The sequence below is a fragment of the Hylobates moloch genome, unplaced genomic scaffold (assembly GCF_009828535.3).
Source record: "Hylobates moloch isolate HMO894 unplaced genomic scaffold, HMol_V3 SCAFFOLD_9, whole genome shotgun sequence".
NCBI lineage: Eukaryota > Metazoa > Chordata > Mammalia > Primates > Hylobatidae > Hylobates > Hylobates moloch.
In genome coordinates, this window is record NW_026652284.1 from 97,468,873 (window position 1) to 97,491,586 (window position 22,714).

The 22,714-nt window shown below is 38.7% G+C and overlaps 1 long non-coding RNA gene across 1 annotated transcript in view; it reads right to left on the bottom strand.

The window, feature by feature from the left end:
- Positions 1–15,250: 15,250 nt before the first annotated feature.
- The window catches only part of LOC131384261 (uncharacterized), a 94,560-nt gene continuing 87,096 nt past the window's right edge, over positions 15,251–22,714 (bottom strand). The window contains exon 5 of the long non-coding RNA XR_009214932.1: positions 15,251–15,701. This is a non-coding gene — a long non-coding RNA (uncharacterized LOC131384261). The remainder of the gene's footprint in view (positions 15,702–22,714) is intronic.

The following is a 22,714-nucleotide window of genomic DNA, read 5'->3' on the forward strand; positions in this document are numbered from 1 at the left end:
AGAAATTCACTTTTAATATGAAAAGAGTCTGAAAATAAAAGGATAGGAAAAAATATACCAAGAAAACAGTAAGTATTAGAAAGTTGGAGAAACCATTTTTAATATTAGGCAAAACAGACTTTGAGACAAGGAGTATCAGACTTTGAGACAAGGAGTATCTCTCCCAGAGATATCCTTAAATTTGCAATCATGAGTTTATATAGCAATATTAAATTTTAATACAAACCCACAAGTTACCTTCTATTCTTTCTCCTTTCCATATTTCTAACTTCTTTCTCAGAGTGAGAGACCTGGCTACCATTCTCCACAATACATCTCTCATTTTCTCAAACCTACACAGAATATAGTTTTAGAATTACTAACAAATACTATTGTGAAAAGCAAGCTTACTGGGGCAGGAAATATACAACATGAGCCTGAAGCATCTTATAGCACTGGAAACTAAGGAAGTGCTCAAAAACCAATCGACCCAAACCAAATTGATAGGGGAATGTCAAAGGGACAGAGGAGCCAACTGAAAGAGCTCTCAATGGCCAAAGGGAAAATCATTAATTTTAGCAACAAAATAAATTAAGTAGTATTGGATTATAACTCAAAGTATAACATAAATATGCATGAGGTCTTATTGATATGAATAAATAAATAAATAAGTAAATGAGAGAGAAGAGACAAAGCTCCCAGGCAGAAGAATTCCAAATAATTTATGGAAATACTTTGCTCTTAAGGAGGGAAGCACAGTGTGGGCTTCCAGTAGTGATCTCCCTGGGAAGAGTACAGTATAAAAATGTGGGGATGGGAGAGAGTAACTTTGCAGTGGAGAAACCTGACAAACACACCGGCAAAATGACCCAGATCAACTTCAACAGTGGTAAATCCTGTTGATAATATGTATTCCTAATATGATGTGCTTAAGTTGGCACTTTACTTTTGTGGTCTTCTTCCAAAAACCACACAATCCCAGTATAACCATAAGAGTAACATCGGCTGGGCGCAGTGGCTCATGCCTGTAATCCCAGCATTTTGGGAGGCCGAGGAGGGTGGATCACAAGGTCAGGAGTTTGAGACCGGCCTGACCAATGTGAAGAAACCCCATCTCTACTAAAAAAACAAAAATTAGGTGGGTGTGGTCACGCACGCCTGCAATCCCAGCTACTCAGGAGGCTGAGGCAGGAGAATCTCTTGAACCCAGGAGGCAGAGTTTGCAGTGAGCTGAGATAGCGCCACTGCACTCCAGTCTGGGCAACAGAGCGAGACTCCATCTCTAAAACAAACAAACAAACAAACAAACAAAAAGCCAATAGCGAAGTATCCTATACTCTTCAAAACTGTCAAGGTCATAAAAACAAGGAAAGTCTGAGAAACTATTGCAGTGAAAAGGAGCCTAAAGAGATGTAACAACTACATGTAACATGGTATTCTAGACGGAACCCAGGAAAAGAACATTAAGTAAAGCTCAGAAAGTCCGAATTAACTATCTTCTCAACTTTTCTGTAATCTTGTAATCTAAAGTTGTTCTAAAAAATGGTGTCTATTTAAAAATATGATTCAATACTGATTGAATAAAGCTCCTTCAACACAAAGGCCACAAAGGTGACACCAGAAGCAATAAGCACACCTATGACTAGTTTCTAAATCACATTCTCCTCTGAAAACCAATAGGGTGACTATAGTCAATAGTAGCTTAATTGTATATTTTAAAATAACTTAAAGAATGTAATTGGATTGTTTGTAACACAAAGGATAAATACTTGAGGGGATGGATACCCCCCGTTCTCCATGATGTACTTATTTCACATTGCTTGCCTGTATCAAAACAGCTCATGTACTCCATAAATATATATACCTACTATGTACCCACAAAAAATTAAAAAATAATAATAATATTTTAAAAACCCAATAGGCCTCTTTGGAGAAAAGTTTTTTTTAGGGTTTACATACAAGCTAAGCCTGCAACATTTTCCTGTACCAAAAAATTAGAAAGTACTCAGAGATGATGAGGATGTATCAACAGGGCAGGAGAACAAGTCGAAAGGTCCCCCATGGCCACATCTGGGTCAAATTGAACTTCACTATAAGTAAATATATAAATGATTACGTTTGGTAAAATAAGAATCTGTGAGTTCATATTGACATAAATAAATATACAAACCAGGTCTTCCTTATAGTAGGATGCTATAAGATGCTTTAATGTGGAGAAAATGATGGCGTTTAAAATATCAACAATGGATGCTAAAATTAGTTTGATGAGGAACATATATTTATGTATAACAGTAATTCCCCACAAATTACTTACGAAGGGAAACATAGACATTTTGCAGTGGAGAAAACTGGAAGACAACACAGCAACCAAATGATCAAAGCTAATATCACCAATATTCGAACAAATCAACATCATAGGCCTCCTGATATGATGCACCGTGGAAGAGGACACAACACTGTGTCTCTAGCGTTCCTGAGAAAAATACTTAAATTTAATCAGGAAATAAAAATCAAAATTTAGGAACATTCTGGAAATAACTGGTCTATGCTCTTTAAAAAAGTGTCAATGTCAAGAAAGATAAAGAAAAGCTAAAGAACTACTACAGACTAAAGAAGACTAAAGGAGCATGACAAATAAAGGCAATGTGATTCTGGATAGGATCCTTGGCTGGGGAAGAAAATAGCTATAATAGGTCTGTTGGCAGAAATGATCAAACTTGAATATTATAGCGGATGATGTAAATGTGTTTTATTAATTCTGAATTTTCATATTTTGATAATGGCACTGTAGTTATGAAAAAGAATATCCTTATTCTGAATTCTGCCAACAATGTGAGTTTGGAAGTGAATTTTTCCCCAGACCCTCCCAATAAGAACTTGGCCCATTTGACACTTTGATTTCAGTCCTGTGTGTTGTAAGCAGAGAACCTGGCTGAGCCTGTTCAGATTTCTGACCTACAGAACTCCCAGCTAATAAATGGGTGTTGCTTTAAGCCATTAAGGTTGCTATAATTAGTTCTGTGGCAAAATAAAGGAATACAATCCCTCACCTACCCATACACACTAAACACACACACACACACAATGCATACATATGCATTGTCCTACACACAAAAAAACCTACCAATAGGGATGAAATATGTATCTAATAAAGTGTTGAAATCAAGATGTAGTTATGGATGAAAATCAAGCCAACAGATAAAAATTGGGATGGTTAAAATATGGCTCCCTTCAAGACAGATTGTTTCGAATAACATTCAATTTGAGGTGAAATTTCTGTGGTGATAGAAGATAGCTCCCAGAAGGAAAGGAGCCAAGAGCACACATCTCTTCTTGATCCTAAACTCACAAAATAAGATGTCCTGAGAGCACTTACGATGACACATTCAAAGCTATGCTTGGAACCAGAGACTTTTAGAGAAGGCGAGAGACAGAAAGGAGATGAGTGTAGGAAGTTTGAATTCAAATGAGAGGCTAATTTAGGCTATGGTCAAATTAGATAAGTAAAAGAAATTTTGATTTATTCTGCATTCTCTTCCCAGGGGTTCAAAATGCTATCCTAGCTGTTACTGCATTTATCCTCACAATTACCCTGTAGTCATTCATTCCTTCTTAAAAACCTAATTTAAACCAATGTTGGCTGTCCCTCAATCACAGGATAAAATCCAAACCTCTTTCAGGTCAAAGAAATTTTACACCAAAAGAATTTTACACCAACTTGCCTCTCTAGTCTCATATTCCTGCTGCTACCCACCTTCACTGTGTAGTTTCACACCATAGGACATGGCCTTCTTCAATGATTATTTTGATGATTAATACCTTTCTGCCTTTTTTGTGGATTATACCTTTTTTTTTTTTTTTTTTTGAGGTGGAGTCTCACTGTGTCATCCAGGCTAAAGTGCAGTGGTGCAATCTTGGCTCACTGCAACCTCTGCCTCCCTGGTTCATGTGATTCTCATGCCTCAGCCTCCTGAGCGGCTGGGATTTCCGATATGCACCACCACACGCAGCTAATTTTTGTATCTTTAGTAGAGATGGGGTTTCACCATGTTGGCCAGGCTGGTCTCAAATTCCTGACCTCAGGTGATCTGCCTGCCTGGGCCTCCCAAAGTGTTGTGATTATAGGCATGAGCCACCACGCCCAGCCTATAACTCTTATAACTGAGTTATAATCTGTCCTTCCATATGTCCACAAAAATGCTCCTCTCCATATTAACACCCTGGCAAATCCAAATCCTCACTTATCCTTCATTGGTGCAGGCAATAGAAGTTCAGATTTGCGTCTGGTCTCCTGTAGAGTGATGGTTCCAAGTATGGAATGAGCTCCTCTTTTCTCCTAAATTATTATGCTATCCAGTCTAGATTAGATTGCTACTCACAGCAGGAAAGTGAAACAAAAGCATTTAGAAAACTAATCTTAACATGCTTTGAAGACTGGTAAAAAAAAAATGAATAAATAAAGTAAGTAAATGCATCCAGTAAGAAGACAATATTGGGATAAAGACTTTGGATGGTAAGTTGAGTTTTGATCATTCAATCTTTCAGCACATTTAGAGTTGACGCTGAAATGTTAAAGATTCTTTCTAGCCTTATGTAATATGTTCTTCCATCTGGATGACTTACTATTTCTCAATTTTCTTTTTATAAACAGCTTTACTGAGATATAGTCCACATACCATACAATTCGCTCATTTAGTTTGTACAACCCATTGATTTTCAATATATGCATAGAGTTGTGCAGCCATCCCCACAACTTAATTATAGAATATTCTCAATTCCCTTTTGTGCTTATCCTACTCTTTACCTTTCGTTCATTCACTCATTTATTCAACCACTTAGAACATATTTCTCCAGTCAATGTAAATTCTGGGGATACCATGATAAATACAAGATGGTCCTGCTCTCAATGAGATCCTGAGAGGGGCACACATTAAAGAAGCAATTACAATACAGGGTGATAAATCCTGTCATGGGCAAAGTGCAGGGTGCTGTGCTAGGACACACATGGGGGTACCTGACCCACTGATGGTCAGAGAAGTGATTCTGGAAGGAAGCGAGGTCTATGCTGAGACAGGAAGAGTGAGATGGAGATTTTCAGGTGACAGTGAAAATGGGAGCACAGATGAGGCGTTCAAAGGAGAGGGTTACAAACATAAAGAATGGTGTCTACTAAGATCCAAAGTGAGATGGAAGTGGATTCATGGAGCTAAAAAGAATCCAGCCTTTTCTGCCTGTCAGAATCCAAGCCATCATTATTTTTAGATATGAATGTTCATAGCAGCTTTATTGAGTAATATTCAAAAACTGAAAACAACTCAAGTGCCTGTCATCAGGCAAATGAATGAGCTGTTGTACATCATACAGTGGAATAATACCCAGCAATGGAAAGGAATGAACTATTGGTGCATGCAAGAACATGGAGTGAATAAAACCTGACAAAAAAGAGTAAACACTGCACAATTCCATCTGTATAAAATTCTAGAAAACACAAGCTAATCCATAGTGACAGAAGGCAGATCAGTGGTTGCCTGGTGGGTAGTAGGGACAGATTATGAAGAGGCAAGAAGAAACTTTCAGGAGTGATAGAGATGTTCGTTATCTTGATTGTGGTGATGGCTTCATTGGTGAATACATACATTAATAAGTATCAAATTGCATATACTAAACATATATAGTTTATTGTATGTCAATATACCCCATCAAGTTGTTTTTAAAAAGGCATCCCTGTTTCGACAACCAGTTCTGTGATCTCCCTGTTAATAAAAGACCTGGCACCTAGTGAGGGGCCCAGTGAGTGTTGGGCATTAGTGCTGGTGTCAGTGTTAAAATATGACTATTAGTATGATCCTATTTGGCATGGTCAGAAAGGCCCAGGAAAGAAATGAGGTCTAATCTGCAGATTGGCCCAGACAGTAGACCTGGGAGTGGAAACTGGGAAAGCCGGGCAGTCCAGAGCTGAGACCTAGAGTCGGGGGATGGGAAGAACTGGGAGGTTAAAATCCTCCCTCTGCCACTTACTAGCCCAACTCAAATGTTGCCTCCCCTCAGAAGCCTTACCTGATTCAGATTTAATGTATTTATTTATGTATTTATTTGAGATGGAGTCTTGCTCTGTTGCCCAGGCTCTAGTGCAGTGGCATAATCTCAGGTCACTGCAACCTCTGCCTCTCGGGTTCAAGCAATTCTCCTGCCCCAGCCTCCTGAGTCACTGGGATTACAGGTGCCCAGCACCATGTAGTTTTAGTAGTTTTAGTAGAGACGGGGTTTCACCATGTTGGCCAGGCTTGTCTTGAACTCCTGACCTCCGGTGATCTACCCGCCTCCGCCTCCCAAAGTGCTGGGATTACAGGCGTGAGCCACCGCACCCGGCCCTGTTTCAGATTTAGTTGCGTCCTCTTCTGTGTTTCCTTAGCCTTTTGGGGACATCTCAATACACTATTTTCCTTCTCACAAAATACATCTTTAAATCAAACAGTAATTTTAAACCAAACTTTGAGTAGTCCACACAGACTGTAAGATAAAGTTAGGAAACGATAAAGTAAGATGAAAAAAAGTAATAATAACCACTATGAAATGTGAAATGGCATGCAGTTATAGGAATGACTGAAATCATGTAAAACTATCTTTACTTCCCCTGTTTATCTGAAAACTATTTAATTCTTTATTATTTTATTGCCCCCAAAAGCCTAGTTATAACCTGCAGTTATAAATATTACAGAAACATCCAATTAAAAAAAATCAAAAGGCTCATTTTTCCAATACCCCTAGAGAGTGGGGGTGAATCGCTATTCACACATTCAGTTGTCTCAATCCTTAACAAGAAGATTGATCACATTCAGAAGAAAGCAGAAATAATCTGGAAAATGGAGGGCTCAAATACTTTTTGAATAAGAAAATAAATGACTGTTTCTTATGATGAATAATTTAAGTAAATGTCACATTGAAGTAATTGCAAAAAACATATAACACCTTTGAGTTAATGACAGTGGAATTAGGAAAGCTTTTTCTAATCACTGTCATCTTTTAAAAGCTCAATAAAAATATGTAAGATAACATAATCATTTTCCAATCCTGGAATCAAGCTCTTTAATATTTTTGCACAGAACTTCTTACAAACTTATAAGTGAACCATCACACTTAGAAATGGGATGCTTTTTTTCTAGGAGATATTCCATACCAACTCATTGAGTTGATCTGTCCATCTCAATGGTTCTTAAAAATTGTTAGAGTTACAAAACTTTAAAGTAGAGAAGAAATCATATATATTATTTATCCCAAACTTTCTATTTTACAGTTAAGGAGATTAGGTCCTAGAGAGAAAATGTTCTGATCAAATTCACACGGCAATTAGTCGCAATTCTTAGTCTACAATCCTAGGTTCCTACTACCCAGGTTCAGTGCCTCTTCTCAACAAGATACCTCTTTCGCAGAACAGGTTCCTGAAACTGGAACAAGAATTAAGTTTTTTCACAAGGCCCTGTTTGATTGGGAAATTGATTTAAATGCAGCTAGACACCTACTCAAGCTTTTTGTTTTGAGCCTATTCTAGTTACTATTGCTTCACAACGTAGTGATAGAAGATACCTATCATTCTATTTTGCTCGCCATTTTGCCAGTCAAGAATTACAGAAGGGTTTATCTGAGTAGATGGTACTGAGAGTCTGTCATGCAGTTGCAGTCAAATATAGGCCGGCACTGCAGTCATCTGAAGGCTGTAGCAGGTAGGACATCAGAAGGGCTCACTCACATGGGTGGCAGTTGGTGCTGGATTTTACATGCTGGAAGCTAAGCTGGATTTGCTGTCTGGAGTGCCTACACGGGCCTGTGCAGCATGGTGGTCTCAGGGGCTCTCACATGGTATCTGGCTTCCCCCAGAGCGAGTGTCCTGAGAAATCCAACCAGAAGCTGCCAGGCCTTTCCAGATGTAGTCTCTAAAGTTATGCAGCTGCATTCCACTCTTTACAAGAAAGTTACTAAGACAGGCTTAGATATTAGTAAAAGGGAGGAGACAGAATTCACCTCTCAGTGTGCAAAATTTCAAATAATTCATAGACATGTTTTAAAACTGCCACATGGCCACAGAGGGAGAAATCTCAGGTAAGCTAGAAGATATGACATAAATGTAGAAGAATTGATCAGTCGCTCACACTCATCAAAGAAACTTTGGAAAATAGAATATACATTACTCTCTTTGTTTATCTCCCTAACACACTACAATAGAAAAATGTAACTAAGAGTTTTCAATCTCAGATTTGCCCAGTTTCCAAGACAATGAAATTGATATTCAAGATAAAGTTCCAGGAAGATGACCTAGAAGGCAAAATAATAATGTTCAAAGTTAGGATCTTGAGTTGCAAATCAAGTATTTAATATTTGAGTTAATGAAGGACCAAAGAAGTCTTTTATTGTTCCCCCAATGAGCATGTGGAATTAAATTTTATTGAACTTCTTAGAGAGTTGGGACCCTGTCTTTTAAACTTGATTTGTATGGCTTTCCATAGAGCCCAATGCAGAGATTAATGCTTCACAAATTTCAAATGATAGATGATGATTTAATTGGAACAGAGTGGCCCATAAATGTCTTATGAATATAAAAACATCACAGAGACTGCGGTATAGACTGTTCTGTGATTCCAAGAGTCGGGATGAATAGGACTATTTTTAAGCATCTGTGATTTTAGAAAATAAGAAATTGGAACAATTTCCAATGACACTGATAAGGGCCACAAGTACCTCTTAGCATTTAAAATTACTTCAAGAAAGAGGCATAGAGATTCAGAGAAACAACCAAATATTTACTAGAGAACCATTAGGATGTTGAATTGAAAATCCTTTCCATCTCTTACTTCTTAACCTTTTCAGAAAGGAGTAATATTTATAGATAAGTTGGAAAATGTAATGTGTGTGTACACTATAAGAATGGTATGAATTCTCATACTATGAGGAGAGGGACAATTTGAAGAAGTTGTAAAGCTATTTCTCTTCTTCAAAATGTTACTGTTGCCAATAAAGATATAAAATTTCAGGTTTCCAAAAGGTTGACGGAAATTATTGTAAAAATAAATTATTTAAATCAGGGCTTATGGATTATATGGCCCAAATCTAAAAGAAGTTAAAAATGAATTTTATATTATTTTTTGTAATTTTGTAGTGTGGCTTTTTCTTTTGCTGATCCCATGTGGGTTCTCTGACATGGCTCCATTCTGGACTGGGATTGAAAAGCCAAGCTGTTGTCATTCACCTATCTGGTACCTCAGTGCAGGCTCCGGATTGAGGCTCCGGTTTTCTCCTGTATTTGATCTCAGTGGTAGACAGAAAAATGATTCCCAAAAGATGTGCATGCTCTAATCTTCAAAATTTGTGAGTATGAACATGTGATGTCACATGACAAATGAAACGTTGCAGATGAGGAGTAAGTTAAGGATCTTGAAATGGGGAGATTATCCTGAATTATCAAGGCCAAATCTAATCATAAAGAACCTTCTAGGAAGGAGGCAGAAGAGTCTGGGTCAGAGGAGATGTGATAACAAAAAGCATGGTTGGAGCCATGTGAAGAAGGGACCACCAGAAAGAATCCCAGTGGTGGCTAGAAGCTGGAAAAGGCATCAAGGTGAATTCTCCCCTGGAGCCTCCAGAAGGAATGCCGACTTGCTGACTGATATAGTTTGGATATTTGTCCCCACCCAAATTTCATGTTGAATTGTAATCCCTAGTGCTGAAGGTAGAACCTGGTGGGAGGTGTCTGGATCACAAGGACGGATCCCTCATGGCTTGGTGCTGTCTTCACAATAGTGAGTTCTTGCCAGATCTAGCCATTTAAAGTAAATAGCACCTCCCACCCCAACTCTCACTCCCTCCCTCCTCCTTTCCCTATATGATGCACCGACTCTCCCTTTGCCTTCCACCACGATTGTAAGCTTCCTGAGGTCTCACTAGAAGCTGAGCAGATGTCAACACCATGCTTCCTGGAATGCCTGCAGAACCATGAGACAATTAAACCTCTTTTCTTTATAAATTACCCAGTCTCAGGTATTTCTTCACAACAATGCTAGAACAACCTAATACACTGACCCATTTTAGGCTTCTGACCTTGAAAACTATGGGAAAATAAGTGTGTGGCATTTTAAGTCACTGAGTTCACAATAATTTGTTATAGCAGCAACAGGGAACCAGTTCAGCCCCTCATATCCCTCAATAGAATAGAACAGGTCTCAAGTAATGTTCTCAGAGAGCCAGCCCCTTTGCACACACATGCTTTGCAAGCTTCTGTGTCACAGGTGCAGAGGTCCCATTTGCTGACACAAGTTACGTGGCTGGCAGAGTCCATGTGAGAGGGGATTTGTTTGACTACGCCTTTGGATAGGAAAAGTCACAAGATCTCATCGCTTGATTTGGGATGGGAGAAATTTGTGGCCATTTGTAAATTTGTTACAGGGGTTGTAATATGCTTTATGTGGCTTGTGTTTTGAAAACCGTAACCCCTTGAATCAATGTCTTAGCCTGATGCTCACAGTTGAGATAACCTGTCAAATATTCTATAATGCCTAACCCAGTCCCCACCCTGTCCTGCCTGAAGTTCTGGTTGATTAGGACTTTCCCTTCCCTCCTTCTACCTGTCTTCTGCCCTCTGCTCCCAACTGCTGTCTCCTTCCCATTCTTTTCCATTTTAGCCCCACTTCCAAATGAACTTCTCAGACTGCTGAGCCATCAGAAAAGTGTTTTATTGAGCCTACAGTGTTTTCAAGCCCTTCTTTTTCGTGAAGACAGTTACTTCACATGCACTTTTATGTGTCACACAGTTTCTGTGACTCAATCCTGAGGTATTCATTTGAAAAAATACAATGCCAACTGCCAAGTCCAAGTAGCAAATGTTATTAGGCATGTTTTGTGTGTGTGTATTTCAACTTGAAGGATGGCACTTGTTCCAAGTATTTTAAAAGGCAGAAAGAAAATTCCTTCAATGTTCTTCAAATTTGCATTTTGCTTCATCTTTTAACCGAGAAATAAAATACATTAGAATTCTCACATCATTAACAGAAGTGTGTGGGTAAACTTAGAATTTGCATTTAAATACATTCAAAAGCAGACTTCTGCAGAAATTGCAAGTAGATCAGGAGAAGATGCCAGTGAGAAGAGAAAATGAATAGTACTTTTTTGCCAAAAAATGAAATCATCAAAATTGAATTTGTATATGTTTCGATTGTCACATTTGTTTACTTTTAAAGTTTGTATTGGTCCAAATATAAGACTGTGAATTTCTTGAATAATTTGCTTTTGTGATCAGTCTTCTGCATTGGTTATATATTTTACAAATTAGCTTATTTGGCTAACTGATAAAACTTCATGTGGGTTCATCAAAGTCAAAAAAAAAAAAAAAAAAAAGTCACGTCGAGGCAATGTTTATGGCCAGGCCAGACTGACGAATAAGAAACTCCAGGAGGGCGTGATCTTGGAATGAATTACACAACCAGGGACCGAATCCTCTGGCTTACAGTTTCAGAAACTGGATTTTAGTTGTTTCCAGTGACCCCAAACTTCTTACTGGCTGTCTTCTTTCCCGGTCTTGGTGAACTTAGCAGCTGAATTAAAAGGCTCCATTAAGCACAGAATTTGAGCAAAGAAAAATAGATGACCCTCAACAGCATTCACCTGCCTACAGACCTGAATGACAAGCCTCTCAGATTCAGGAATGTGGTGGTTCCTAACCTAGGTTGCTTCTCTGATCCTTGTGTTTCCAGACATTCATCTCAACTTTTCCATGTCTTCTTTAAATATGTCAATATTATTGATTAAGCCATGGTGTAGTGAAAGGTTAACAAATGCATGCCATGTATCACCCCCTCTCTTCCTAAGCAATTGTTCATTTGAAAAACCATCCCTCTTTCCCACTAAGTCCTGCTCAGCGTGACACTCCAGGCAGCCACTTCAAATCAATTCGAATTGATAAATGAGATGAAGCCTGGTACATTTACCACCTCTGGTGCAGAGGCTCTTTCTAAGGACCTGGGAGACTACCTATCTCTTCTCATTAGGTGTTTATTTCATTTGACCATGAATGACTGAATTCTAGCTCTGTAATGATGACCGAGACAATGGATTCACATCCTCGTGTTTGTTTTTCTCTGTCTCACAAGCATTATTACATATTTCCTCCACAAATGTGTGATCATGAGCAAAAAACCTCTTGGTGGATTAACACAGGTTCACATTCATTATGGGAATACAGTATGTGTGTATTTTCTTGTCTAAGATCCGTTGTCCTCACTAGATCTTAAGCATCATGAGAAGAGGGACTGTGCCTGTTTTGTTAACCCTGTTATCAGCAGTGCCTACAGTGTACTGCCACCACACAGGACCTCCGCAAATGTTTACTAAGGACATACAAACAGCGGGTCATTGCTGTATATATATTTAATGTAAGGTTTCCTAGCTATTGGGATACTATCAGTAATATATCCAATTCTCACATTATAGAACCTAGTTACTGTTTTTCAGCTCTACTTGCTTGCAATATTATGAGAATGTCTCCAGAAGGAGAGGATTTTAGATGAAACTCAACCTAATTATTTTTTCTTTCTCTTTTTTTCCAAAATTTTCATAATACCAATGGTAGGAGAGTCCTAAACTGTGTGTCAAAAGTAGCTTTAGAAATTATAAAAATTATAGTTGTATTTCATTTTATTCAACAAATATTTTCAAACAGCTTTTTGTGGAGGTATCAATGTTATGGTTGTTGACCTGACCCCAAGCAAATTTTTGTCTAGGTGAAGTGATGAGGTTTATATAAAAATGACTTTTAAAAATAATATCATATGTAGTCAAAATTCAAAATATATAATAGAAGCAAAAATCAATCAACAGAAATCATCTATTAAGAAGAAAACAATGTTCTTTAAGCCCCCTGAAGACTGGAAAACAGTAACTTTTTGGCATCCTGTTGTGGTATGCAGACTTGGCATATTACTTTATGAAAAGTAGATGATCCACGAATATTGTTTGAATGAATGAATTGAATTAATGAATATTCATTAAATAACCATAGTTTCATGTTATTTACATTCTAACAAAGTATACTGCACATTATCAGGGTTTAGAATTAACTTTCTGCCTAGTATTATACACAGTTAATGGCAAAATAATCTCTGCAGTTTCCCCAGATGAAGGCCAAGAGGTTATTCTTGAGAATACAGTTAGTCCTCACTTAATGTCATCACTAGATTCCAGGAAACTGTGACTTGAAGTGACATAATGCACAATGGAACAATTCCTTTTCCTCATCAACATTTTAACAAACTATGTTGAACAAAAGGATGTTATTAGAGGACCTGCTGTACGTTGTGTCACTCTAAGTTGCAGTTTTCAAGAACCTATCAACGACCTCACGTGAGGACTTCCTGTATTGCTATCTTACCCCACATATATAATTAAATCTCCAAGTATCCTTTCTATTTGCCTAATAACCCTTTCCCAATGGCCAGCTTCTCCCTATCCCCCAGCTACTCTTTAGTTGTGGCTATCAGAAATGCTGAGCTTAACTTGCTCCCCTCTTGCCTCCCTCTAACCTGTTCTCTAACTGCCACCAGAATGACCTGTCTAAAGAGCAAATGTGACCAGGACATTATATATCAGCTTTCTTGGCTCCCCACGGATATGGTAAATTTAGGCAAATGCAAGACCCTTTTTAATCTGGTACTTGCTCTCCTTCCCTGCTCCTCCACTGTCATCATTGTATATATTTCAGCTAGACAACTCCTTAAGTTCCCAAGTGACAGCACTCTCTCTCATTTTAGTTGGGTTATATTCTTCTCATCTCTAGGTTGGACTCTTGGTTAGAATCTTCCTTTCCTGACTATTTGCCTGGCTCACTCTTAGTTGTCCTTGAGATTTCCTTGTGGTCTTTACCCCCATGAGAAAGTTTATCTATGATGCTAAAGAGTCCTGTATCCTAATTGTAGCAATGATCACCTGTCTTAATTGCCTACCTTCCTGTGTCTCTCATACCTCAATTGTAAGCTTCTTGCAGGGCCTATGTCTCATTTATGGTTGCATCCCTAGCACCTATTTCATGGTAGGAACTAGTGAGTAAGTAAGGCAAGTATATTAAGATATATACTGAAGGCTGGGTGTGGTGGCTCATGCCTGCACTCCCAACACTTTGGGAGGCAGAGGCAGGTGGATCACGAGGTCAGGAGATCGAGACCATCCTGGCCAACATGGTGAAACCCCGCCTGTACTAAAAATACAAAAACTTAGCCAAGTGCAGTGGTGCATGCCTGTAATCCCAGCTACTTGGGAGGCTGAGGCAGGATAATCTCTTGAACCCTAGAGGTGGAGGTTGCAGTGAGCCGAGATCATGCCACTTGCACTCCAGCCTGGGCGACAAAGCGAGACTCAGTCAAAAAACAAAACAAAAAAAAAAAAAAAAAAAAAGATGTACACTTAAGGGAAGAGAAAATGAATGAGCAAATAACAATCATGGCAGAGAACAGGATTTATTTATTACAAGTAGCCTTGACCTCTTGTATCATTCCCAATAGAAGCCAAGACTCCCAAACCCAGGCAGATTTAGGACCTTCTTCAAACAATTGCCAGTACCATGGTGCTGGGGAAAAACAAAACAAAACAAACAAACAAACAAAACAAAACCTTTCAGACACCTTAAACTAAAGTTGCTCTGTCTGCTCTGTCATCTTGCAGACCCACCCTGGAGTCCAACAGGACAATTTTCAAAGCCACCCATCCTGGCAAAGTGCTTGAGAAGCTGCAGGAGAACAGCATCCAGGATTACAATTAGAGTTGGAAGAGAGGAGGAGGAGACAGGGGTCACTGGGCCAATCAATAGTCAGCTACCCTCTCCCCCCACCCCCTCACTGCCGGTGTTCAGAGAAATGCCAAAGCTTGCTGCTTAATGGCGATTCCCATTTTAGGTAGTGCACTCCTGCCATCTAGTGGTTCCCCCACGCTCTCCACAATGCCTTCTGCAGAGGTGGATTTCATGTGCTGAAAACCCAGCAAAGGCAGAACCAAACCAAAAAGCCAGACTTAAAATAGTGCCCTAAAATAGTGCCCAAGTGCAATCAAAATCCACCTAGAGAACCACAATAGCATTTGGGTTCCTTTGTGACTGTTGAGAAGTGATTATCTTAACTGGTGTGGAATGCAATAGAAGGTCCAAGTCTTGAATCATGGTGTCAGACTGGTAATCAGATTTGAAAACTGGTTTTTATTTCACTAAGAAATAGGAGATGATTTTAGTTTATCATGGATCGAATGTGTCTTTTTGCCCCTTCTTCTCCTACATGATGCTAAATGTGTTGTGAACTGCCTAGAAATCATTCTTACCCAATAGTGAACTAGAGAATTGCAAAACTGAAGAAAAAAAAAAAGCTAAGAATGTCTCTGCTACTTTCAGCATAGAAGTGCCAAAAAAGCCAAAGATGACATAGCTGAGATTTAACAAGAAAAACATTTCAGGGAGCAGGACTGACAATGGATGAAAATGTTCCTGATTTCAGAGTCCCTGAGGGAAGCTGGCACTCTCACTGTTTTTTTTTTTTTTCATGGTGCTCCTAAGGTAATTCATTAAAACATAAATAGTCTCTGTTGGCCCTGGGGCCATGAACTGGGGCCGATCCAGTTGCACAGGAGCACATCAACGTGCAGAAGATACAGACCTCTGCTGCACATACTCTATGGCTGAGAAAACTGGTCTTGAAATAATTCTGAAAACAGAAAAGAGAAGTAGTCAGCCTGGCCCCAGAGAAACAATAGCCTTCACCACCAGTTTACAGAAACAGAATTTCTCGGGCAGAAAATATATTCTTTTGCACATATATATATATATATATATATATATACACATATAAACATATTATATTAACTTATAATGTAAGTTTAATATGTATATAATATACTTAACATATCCATATATACTTAATATATACATATTATATACTTAAAATACACATATTAAACTTACATGCTTCAACAAAATAACCAATAGCCGGAGAAAGTGATGGGGGCCACAATAAAATATTGAGAGGTCTTGCATGTGATTTACAATTTTTTTTCCTCTTTCTAAATGCTCCAAATATATATAATCACAGCTTCTGATACTGTAATATGATCATCAGCTGAAACTTGGAACAACCATTTACAAACCCCACTTAGGAATTTCACAAGATTCCTGTTTCCTTCTGCATTCTATGCCAAGACAGGTTTGCTTTTATTTAGATAAACATGTAATGTGTAAGGGATGAGACCCTGTCTATTTTTTAACTCAATTTTCCAGTTGGGTTAAAAAATAGACAGGTTTCTGGAGGAAGAAAATTCAGTTAATCTAAGTATTTGATGTCATATAAGTACAATCAATTAACTTGCACATTAAAAAATTTCCATCAGCTGTTTTACCATGGTGACACAGCCTTATGTCATAAAGAACTACCTTTAGGTTAGCTATTACCTGAGAATGAAACTACATTTAGTACATAAAACAAAGACATATGATAGACCAATGATCTGCTTTATCTTTGTGGACAAAAAAGATGATTGATGATACTCAGGTTTAAAAAACATTCATGTTCAAAAAATACCTTCTTGGAGAAAGTTTCATTTTTATAAAGTTATAAATGTATACAAAAATATAAACCAACCATTCATTTTAGGGGGTAATAGTCCTTAAACAGCCTTACTCCTAAAGACCTTTAGGAGTGGTACTGCTTGCCACTAAGTAAGAATGACAGAAGGAAATTCGGTAAGAACATAAAATTGGGTTAAGATTTTTAGGGAAATAGAAAAATAATAAAAACATCGCCTAAATAAAAAACTTCCTAGATGGCAAAGCTTTGGGCTCCTTGGTTAATTCTGCAATAGCAAGTAATTGACAAGTGGTTTAAAATACAGTTTTATTAAAATGGCATTCTCAACTAACAGGCTGTCAGGCATGATGTCTGAAGCCTTTTGCTGTGATGAGAGTGGTCTTCAAAGAGTCAGCAGTATTCCTCTGGTGAGACTGGCCACTCCATCCCTCCCCCATGACATCCTTGTCGTCTGCATAAGGTGCCCAGCCTCCCAGGTCATACATAGTTAACAGTGGTCAACCTAGTCAGACTGATTTAGATTTGAATAATACCAATTCCAATACCTATTAGCTGTTTATCCTTGGGCAAATTACTGATGTTCTCTGAGTCTGTTTTTCTTATTTGCAAAATGAAGATAACAATTATTAAGTTAAAACGCAGTTTTTACAAGTCAAAATCTATCAAATAACAACAATTTTATTGCTTCCACAATAAAGTCACAACTTTCAAGACCTAGGAAGCAGTGGAAAAAGTAGAACGTGACCTAGACCTACATGCTCATTTCTAACTAGCTGATGGACAGATTGTGAAAAGCTTACTCAGACAAGAAGGTCCCAGAAAGACAGGCCCACACCAATTTATCTGTCAGGATCTTTGTCGGCTGTGTCAAAGGGCTATGTAAGAACACAAATACATGAATTTTTCAGTGCCCTGCACTGGAAGGGTGAAAAATCATTTTAGAGAATCTACAGAAGCAAGATTTGCTTAGAGAACATGTTATAGTGGTTAGCGTGCTGGACTTAGGTGAGAACCGTTTCTCTGCGATGGAATAGCTATGTGAACCTGACATTGGTCTCACTTCTTCGATTTTTTGCTTTCTCATTTATATGATGGAAATACTAACTGGAGCCCTAAATGCCACAGAGGTGATAACTATCATTCATTCTGCACTTGTTATATGCTAGGCACTTTACACTAATTATCAGATTAACCCCCCACAACAACCATATGAGGAAGGTACTGTTATTGAAATTCCCGGTTCAGAATGAGGACACTGGGGCTTAAAAACAGTAAGTACAAGATCACACAGAAATTAAAAGGTGGAACTGGGATCAGAACCCCAGCAGTTTAATTCTAGAGCTTTCTTGCCTATGAACATGCTATACTGCTTTTAATCAGAAGGCCTAAATTCTAGTCCAGGTTCTATTATTCATTTGGTTCACTGGACTTTGATTTCCTCTTAAGCTAAATGAGGGGATTGTACTTGAATCAGATTCTAAATGGTTTATGTCAAATATCCACCCTGGTCATTTCTGATAGAAGTTTCTAGGAGCATAGCATTCAGAAAGATTGTAAAAGCTGTCTTGGTTCAGTGGGAAATAGTGCTGTGATTAACTAGTGATGTCTGCCAAGGACATGGCACAGGAGAGGCATGGAAGCACTAGTAACATGTTTTGCATCCCTGGGAGAAATAAGGACACTTCTGGCTGTTATATTTTATTATTCTGTTTATGCATTTTCTCTTAGTAGCTGCCAAGAGGGCAAGCAATGGTAGTCTGGTCAGGCAAGGGCTACATTGTAGGACAGGGATGTCTAATAGAGTTTTCTACCAGGATGGAAATATCCAATACAGTAGCTACTAGACACATGTGACTATCAAGTACTTGAAATCTGGCTGAGTAGCTCTATATTAAATTTTTTAAACTTTTTACTTCAAAAGTATAAATTCAAATAGACTTATGTGGCTAGTGGCTACTATATTGGTCAGGCCTAGGACAAAGTTCAGTTGGCTGTGGATGAACACCATGGGCATGAAAACTGGGAGGGAATTCACCTAGAAGGCTGAAAGTCAGGGAAAGGTAATTACAGTTTGTCCAAAGGGGATGCTAAGGAAGGATGTGGATATCAAAGCTGACAAGTGATGCCAAAGAGAGCAAGTAGTTGGGGATAGATAGGAGGCAAAAGACTAATCGTCTGACTTTCTAGCTGTGTAAATCCTGCACTAGGGTGTCCTCACTGATTCTGAAATGAACAGGGCCTGGGCTTTGATCATTTGAATGCAAATTGCCATGATATTCTTTTATTAATGGCATAATTTGCCTCAGCTTCCCTGCCCATTCCTAACTATCCCTCAGAATCTTCCCAAATCCCCACTATTACTTAAAGTCTTCCTATCAATGTCCATCCACCGGCTAGATGAAATAGTTCCAACTGCTTAGCATTACTGCCTAGTGAATTGCTAGCACACTTAGTAGGCACTCCAATAGTTTGGCTCTTTGTTACCTAAATTTAAATTTAGTTAGCTTAATCAAAATGAGTAATAAACAGGAAGAGTATTGGAGCATCTTATACAAGAATTGAGGATCCAAGCCACAGGAATGGATACTGCTAGACTTCTGCAAGAAATAGGATTGTCAGAATCTTCTGTCTCTCATTTCAGGACTTTGCCCTCCACTCTGTTATTTCTATACATTGGCTACCCATGCTTTGCCTTGCTGCGTGGTGGAAAACATGCCTGTCAAGGACTTCAGCCAGTAAGGAAAGGCAGCGTGAGGCTCTCTATGTTCCCAAGTGTTAAAATAACAGGGAAGGAACTCTGACCCATCCTGATTCTAGTGCCCACTCCTTGATCTGTAGTGGAGAGAAACAAGGAGCAAGAACATGTTCAATTATTGGCATTTATACTGAAAATCATGAAGTTGGAATTGGGGGGAAGAAAGGACAATTCCCAGAAGACAGCAGGTGCTGTCTCAGGAAAAAAAAAAAAGCAAGCGAAGTTAGAAAAACAAAATGGTAAGTTTCCATTGAATAAATAATAGGATAATATAACACAGATAACAGATACTCATTAGCAAAGGCTATTTTTTTTCTTTATAAAGCAGTCCAAGAATGATAAAACTTTGCTATCTGCAGAACTCGGATGATTTTTCCCCACTTATTAGGATCCAAAAGGAAAGCAACCATATGCTTTAATTACTTTGATTGTGGAGGTAAAGGAAAGCCTTGCTTTTAAACGAACATTGTATTCATCCATTAATTGTGTCAGGAAATTGAAGAGACAGTTTGGCTTTATATTTGATTATCTCAATATCTATTGAATAAAAAAGTATTTTTGCTTCATTAGCAGTAAAATATATAGGAATCTTGATGGATCATGCTAAGTATTATTTCCTTACTTCTGGTCTTAATCACTATATTTAATAAGGAAAGGCCAGGTTCAATAAAGAATGCATCTGGCTTCAAATGATTAATCGATTTTTATAGAACTCACATGCTGGTGATTCTTTAGGAAATTAGAAAAGACACCATGAATCACAACTCCCTGCACACCCTCCCCTCCTGCCCTCCAGCTTTGCTTTTACTAATCAGCCTCAATTGACTATCTTGGAGCATTTTTACAAAGGTACATCTTTTATCTCTCACATCCTGAATTAATGCTGTAGGTAATTAGCTTCTGGGGCTGAGGTCTCTTTCATCCCCATGCAAGTCAACTAAATGGTTTTTCTTTTCGGCTTGAAATGTGAGTCTCTTCCTTTCATTCCCTCTTTGACTTTTCTCTCTGGTTACTTTAATTGGGATGTCAAATTGCATCATTCTGTAGGAAGCTGAACTTTTTGAAATTGGTCCAGGACAGAGTTTTCTTGAGTCAGGGGGCAATTTTTCTTTGTAATGTCATTTCCAATTCCTTAAGGCAGAAGATGAATTAGTCTTGTGCATTAACAACAAGGAATGAGGCTGTGGCCGGCTGCGGATGCTGCAGATCCAGATGCAAACATGAACTCAGTAGGAGAAAAATACAAGTACATGCCAAGATTGGCAGAGTTGGCTTGAATGACTGAGGGACATCTTTTGGAAAGGGAATCTGAGCCTCAAAATTAAATTAAATTAAATTAAATCCTGTGAATTCTTGTTGCCAGGGAATTTAACTAAAGATATGCATGTGTCTTATTTACTGCTGTATCTCTAGAGACTGGAACACGGATACCAAATACCTGCTGTGTTTGCTGCCACTACTACTTAATCCTTCCTCTATAGCTGGCATTGCTAATCACTCATGACACTTTCCTGCTGAGCCCACATGCAGACTCAGATGGCTACAGGTAGTAACCACCAACTGATCAGAGCTGGCACACAAGATGGAACCTATTTGCAATCCCTGGTCTAGAACACTGTAAGTATTTAATGAATACTTGTTGAATGAAGTAAATGAAGACATGTTTCTAGAGATGATGGGACATTGCGTTACTCCCTTCCCTAGCATTTAAAGTTCACTTTTTAGCTCAGATGGCCTCCAAGGAGTCAAATCTGATATTATTCCATCATTTATGCTCACCACATTACCCTCCAACTTTGTCTAAAGCAGGGATAGAAATAATTGCCTTCAAGCCATATTTATCCTAGCATGCAGGCACATCTGGGCATATCTGAAGACCTGGTGAAGTGGGTCTGAGAATTCCATCCCAAAGCCTGAGAGCTGAGCACATGGATTAGGCTCTACAGCAAGGGGCCAGAATGGAAGGGAGGTAATCATGGGTATCGAATGTGACACTCTGATAATTTGCCAGCTCAGGCACATGCCTACTTCTGAGGACAAGTGGGCTGCAAGAGGTCAGTTAAAAACTACAAAAGGCTAAGTCAATAAAGTGGTCATAATATGGTACAAGTATGAGGCACTGGGCAGTGATAGGAAATGCCATCCTTATCAACCTCTTCAGTGCTGCTCCTTTGGCAGCATGAGTGCACAGGGCAATGTTTAGCAGCAGCTTTTTGGCATCTTCCATCATTATCCTAAACAGGTACCATCTCTACTGAGCTGCTGCTTTGGGACTGATTTTACCAGGAGGCTCACCACAGGGGGTTGGAGTGGTCCTAGAAGGTGAATAAATGGCAGAGCCCACATGGCACACAAGAGGACAAGGTTTGTCACTCATAGGTGAAACACCACTTATGGACTCTCAGAATTACTTGGCGGAAATATTGAGGTAGTGCACAAGAATCCGTGTCACGCATGTGTGGAGAGGTGAGAAGTGGTGTTATGTTATCCTGATCCCAATTTACCTTCTATGAGCTAAAAGACTCAGATTGCAAGCATTTTAAGGACTTTGCTATCTCAAGGGCTTTGGGTCGAAAGGACTCAGGATGGAAAGCACACACACACACAGACGCACACATTTCAAAAGAGAAATATTTTCTTCAGAGCAGCTTGATCATCAAAATGTATTAATTTAATACCTAATGACACGCAGCATTTAGCTTGCTACAAAAAGAATTCCACAGAATTCAGACACAGCCCTCCAGGAGGTTATACAAATCAAGAATACCTGTACACACTATGATGGTCATGTGAAAAGCTCAAAGTAATGCAAGGATTGTTGGTGCAACATTTCTATCACATATAGGTAATTTTGCTAAGAGGATTGCAAACTGCTTTAAAGCACATGAGAGTATTATCCAATTTTCTCTATAAAAATAAAGGCTCAGAAATTCGAAATTACAGGAGCCAGGTCTGTATGACTGTAGGAAAACCAAAGGAGTCTAGAAAATTTGATGAACTCGATTTGTCCCAGTTCCTTAGGGAGGCTTCAGAAACCAAAATTACTATTTAATAGTCCAGGTACCAAAGTTGGATAGAAAAGATCTTTCTGACCTTTCTGCAATTGTTTTTGAGACACAGTCTTAACTGAAAGGTCAGAACCAAGGGAAGAAGAAACATGACAGCATTATTGAGCTTCCAAAATACGAAAATGTTTCCATCACCTCCAAACCTCCACCCTGGCCAAAATCAGAATGCAATAAAAACAAGGATGTCCTAGAAAACTTTGATGTCCTTGAATCAGCCTTAATCCTCCTTGATTTTTCTGCAGAATGAAGTAATGTGAGCCAGTGTGACATAAAGCAGTTCTTAGCTTTTGATTTCCATTAAAATCACCTGGAGA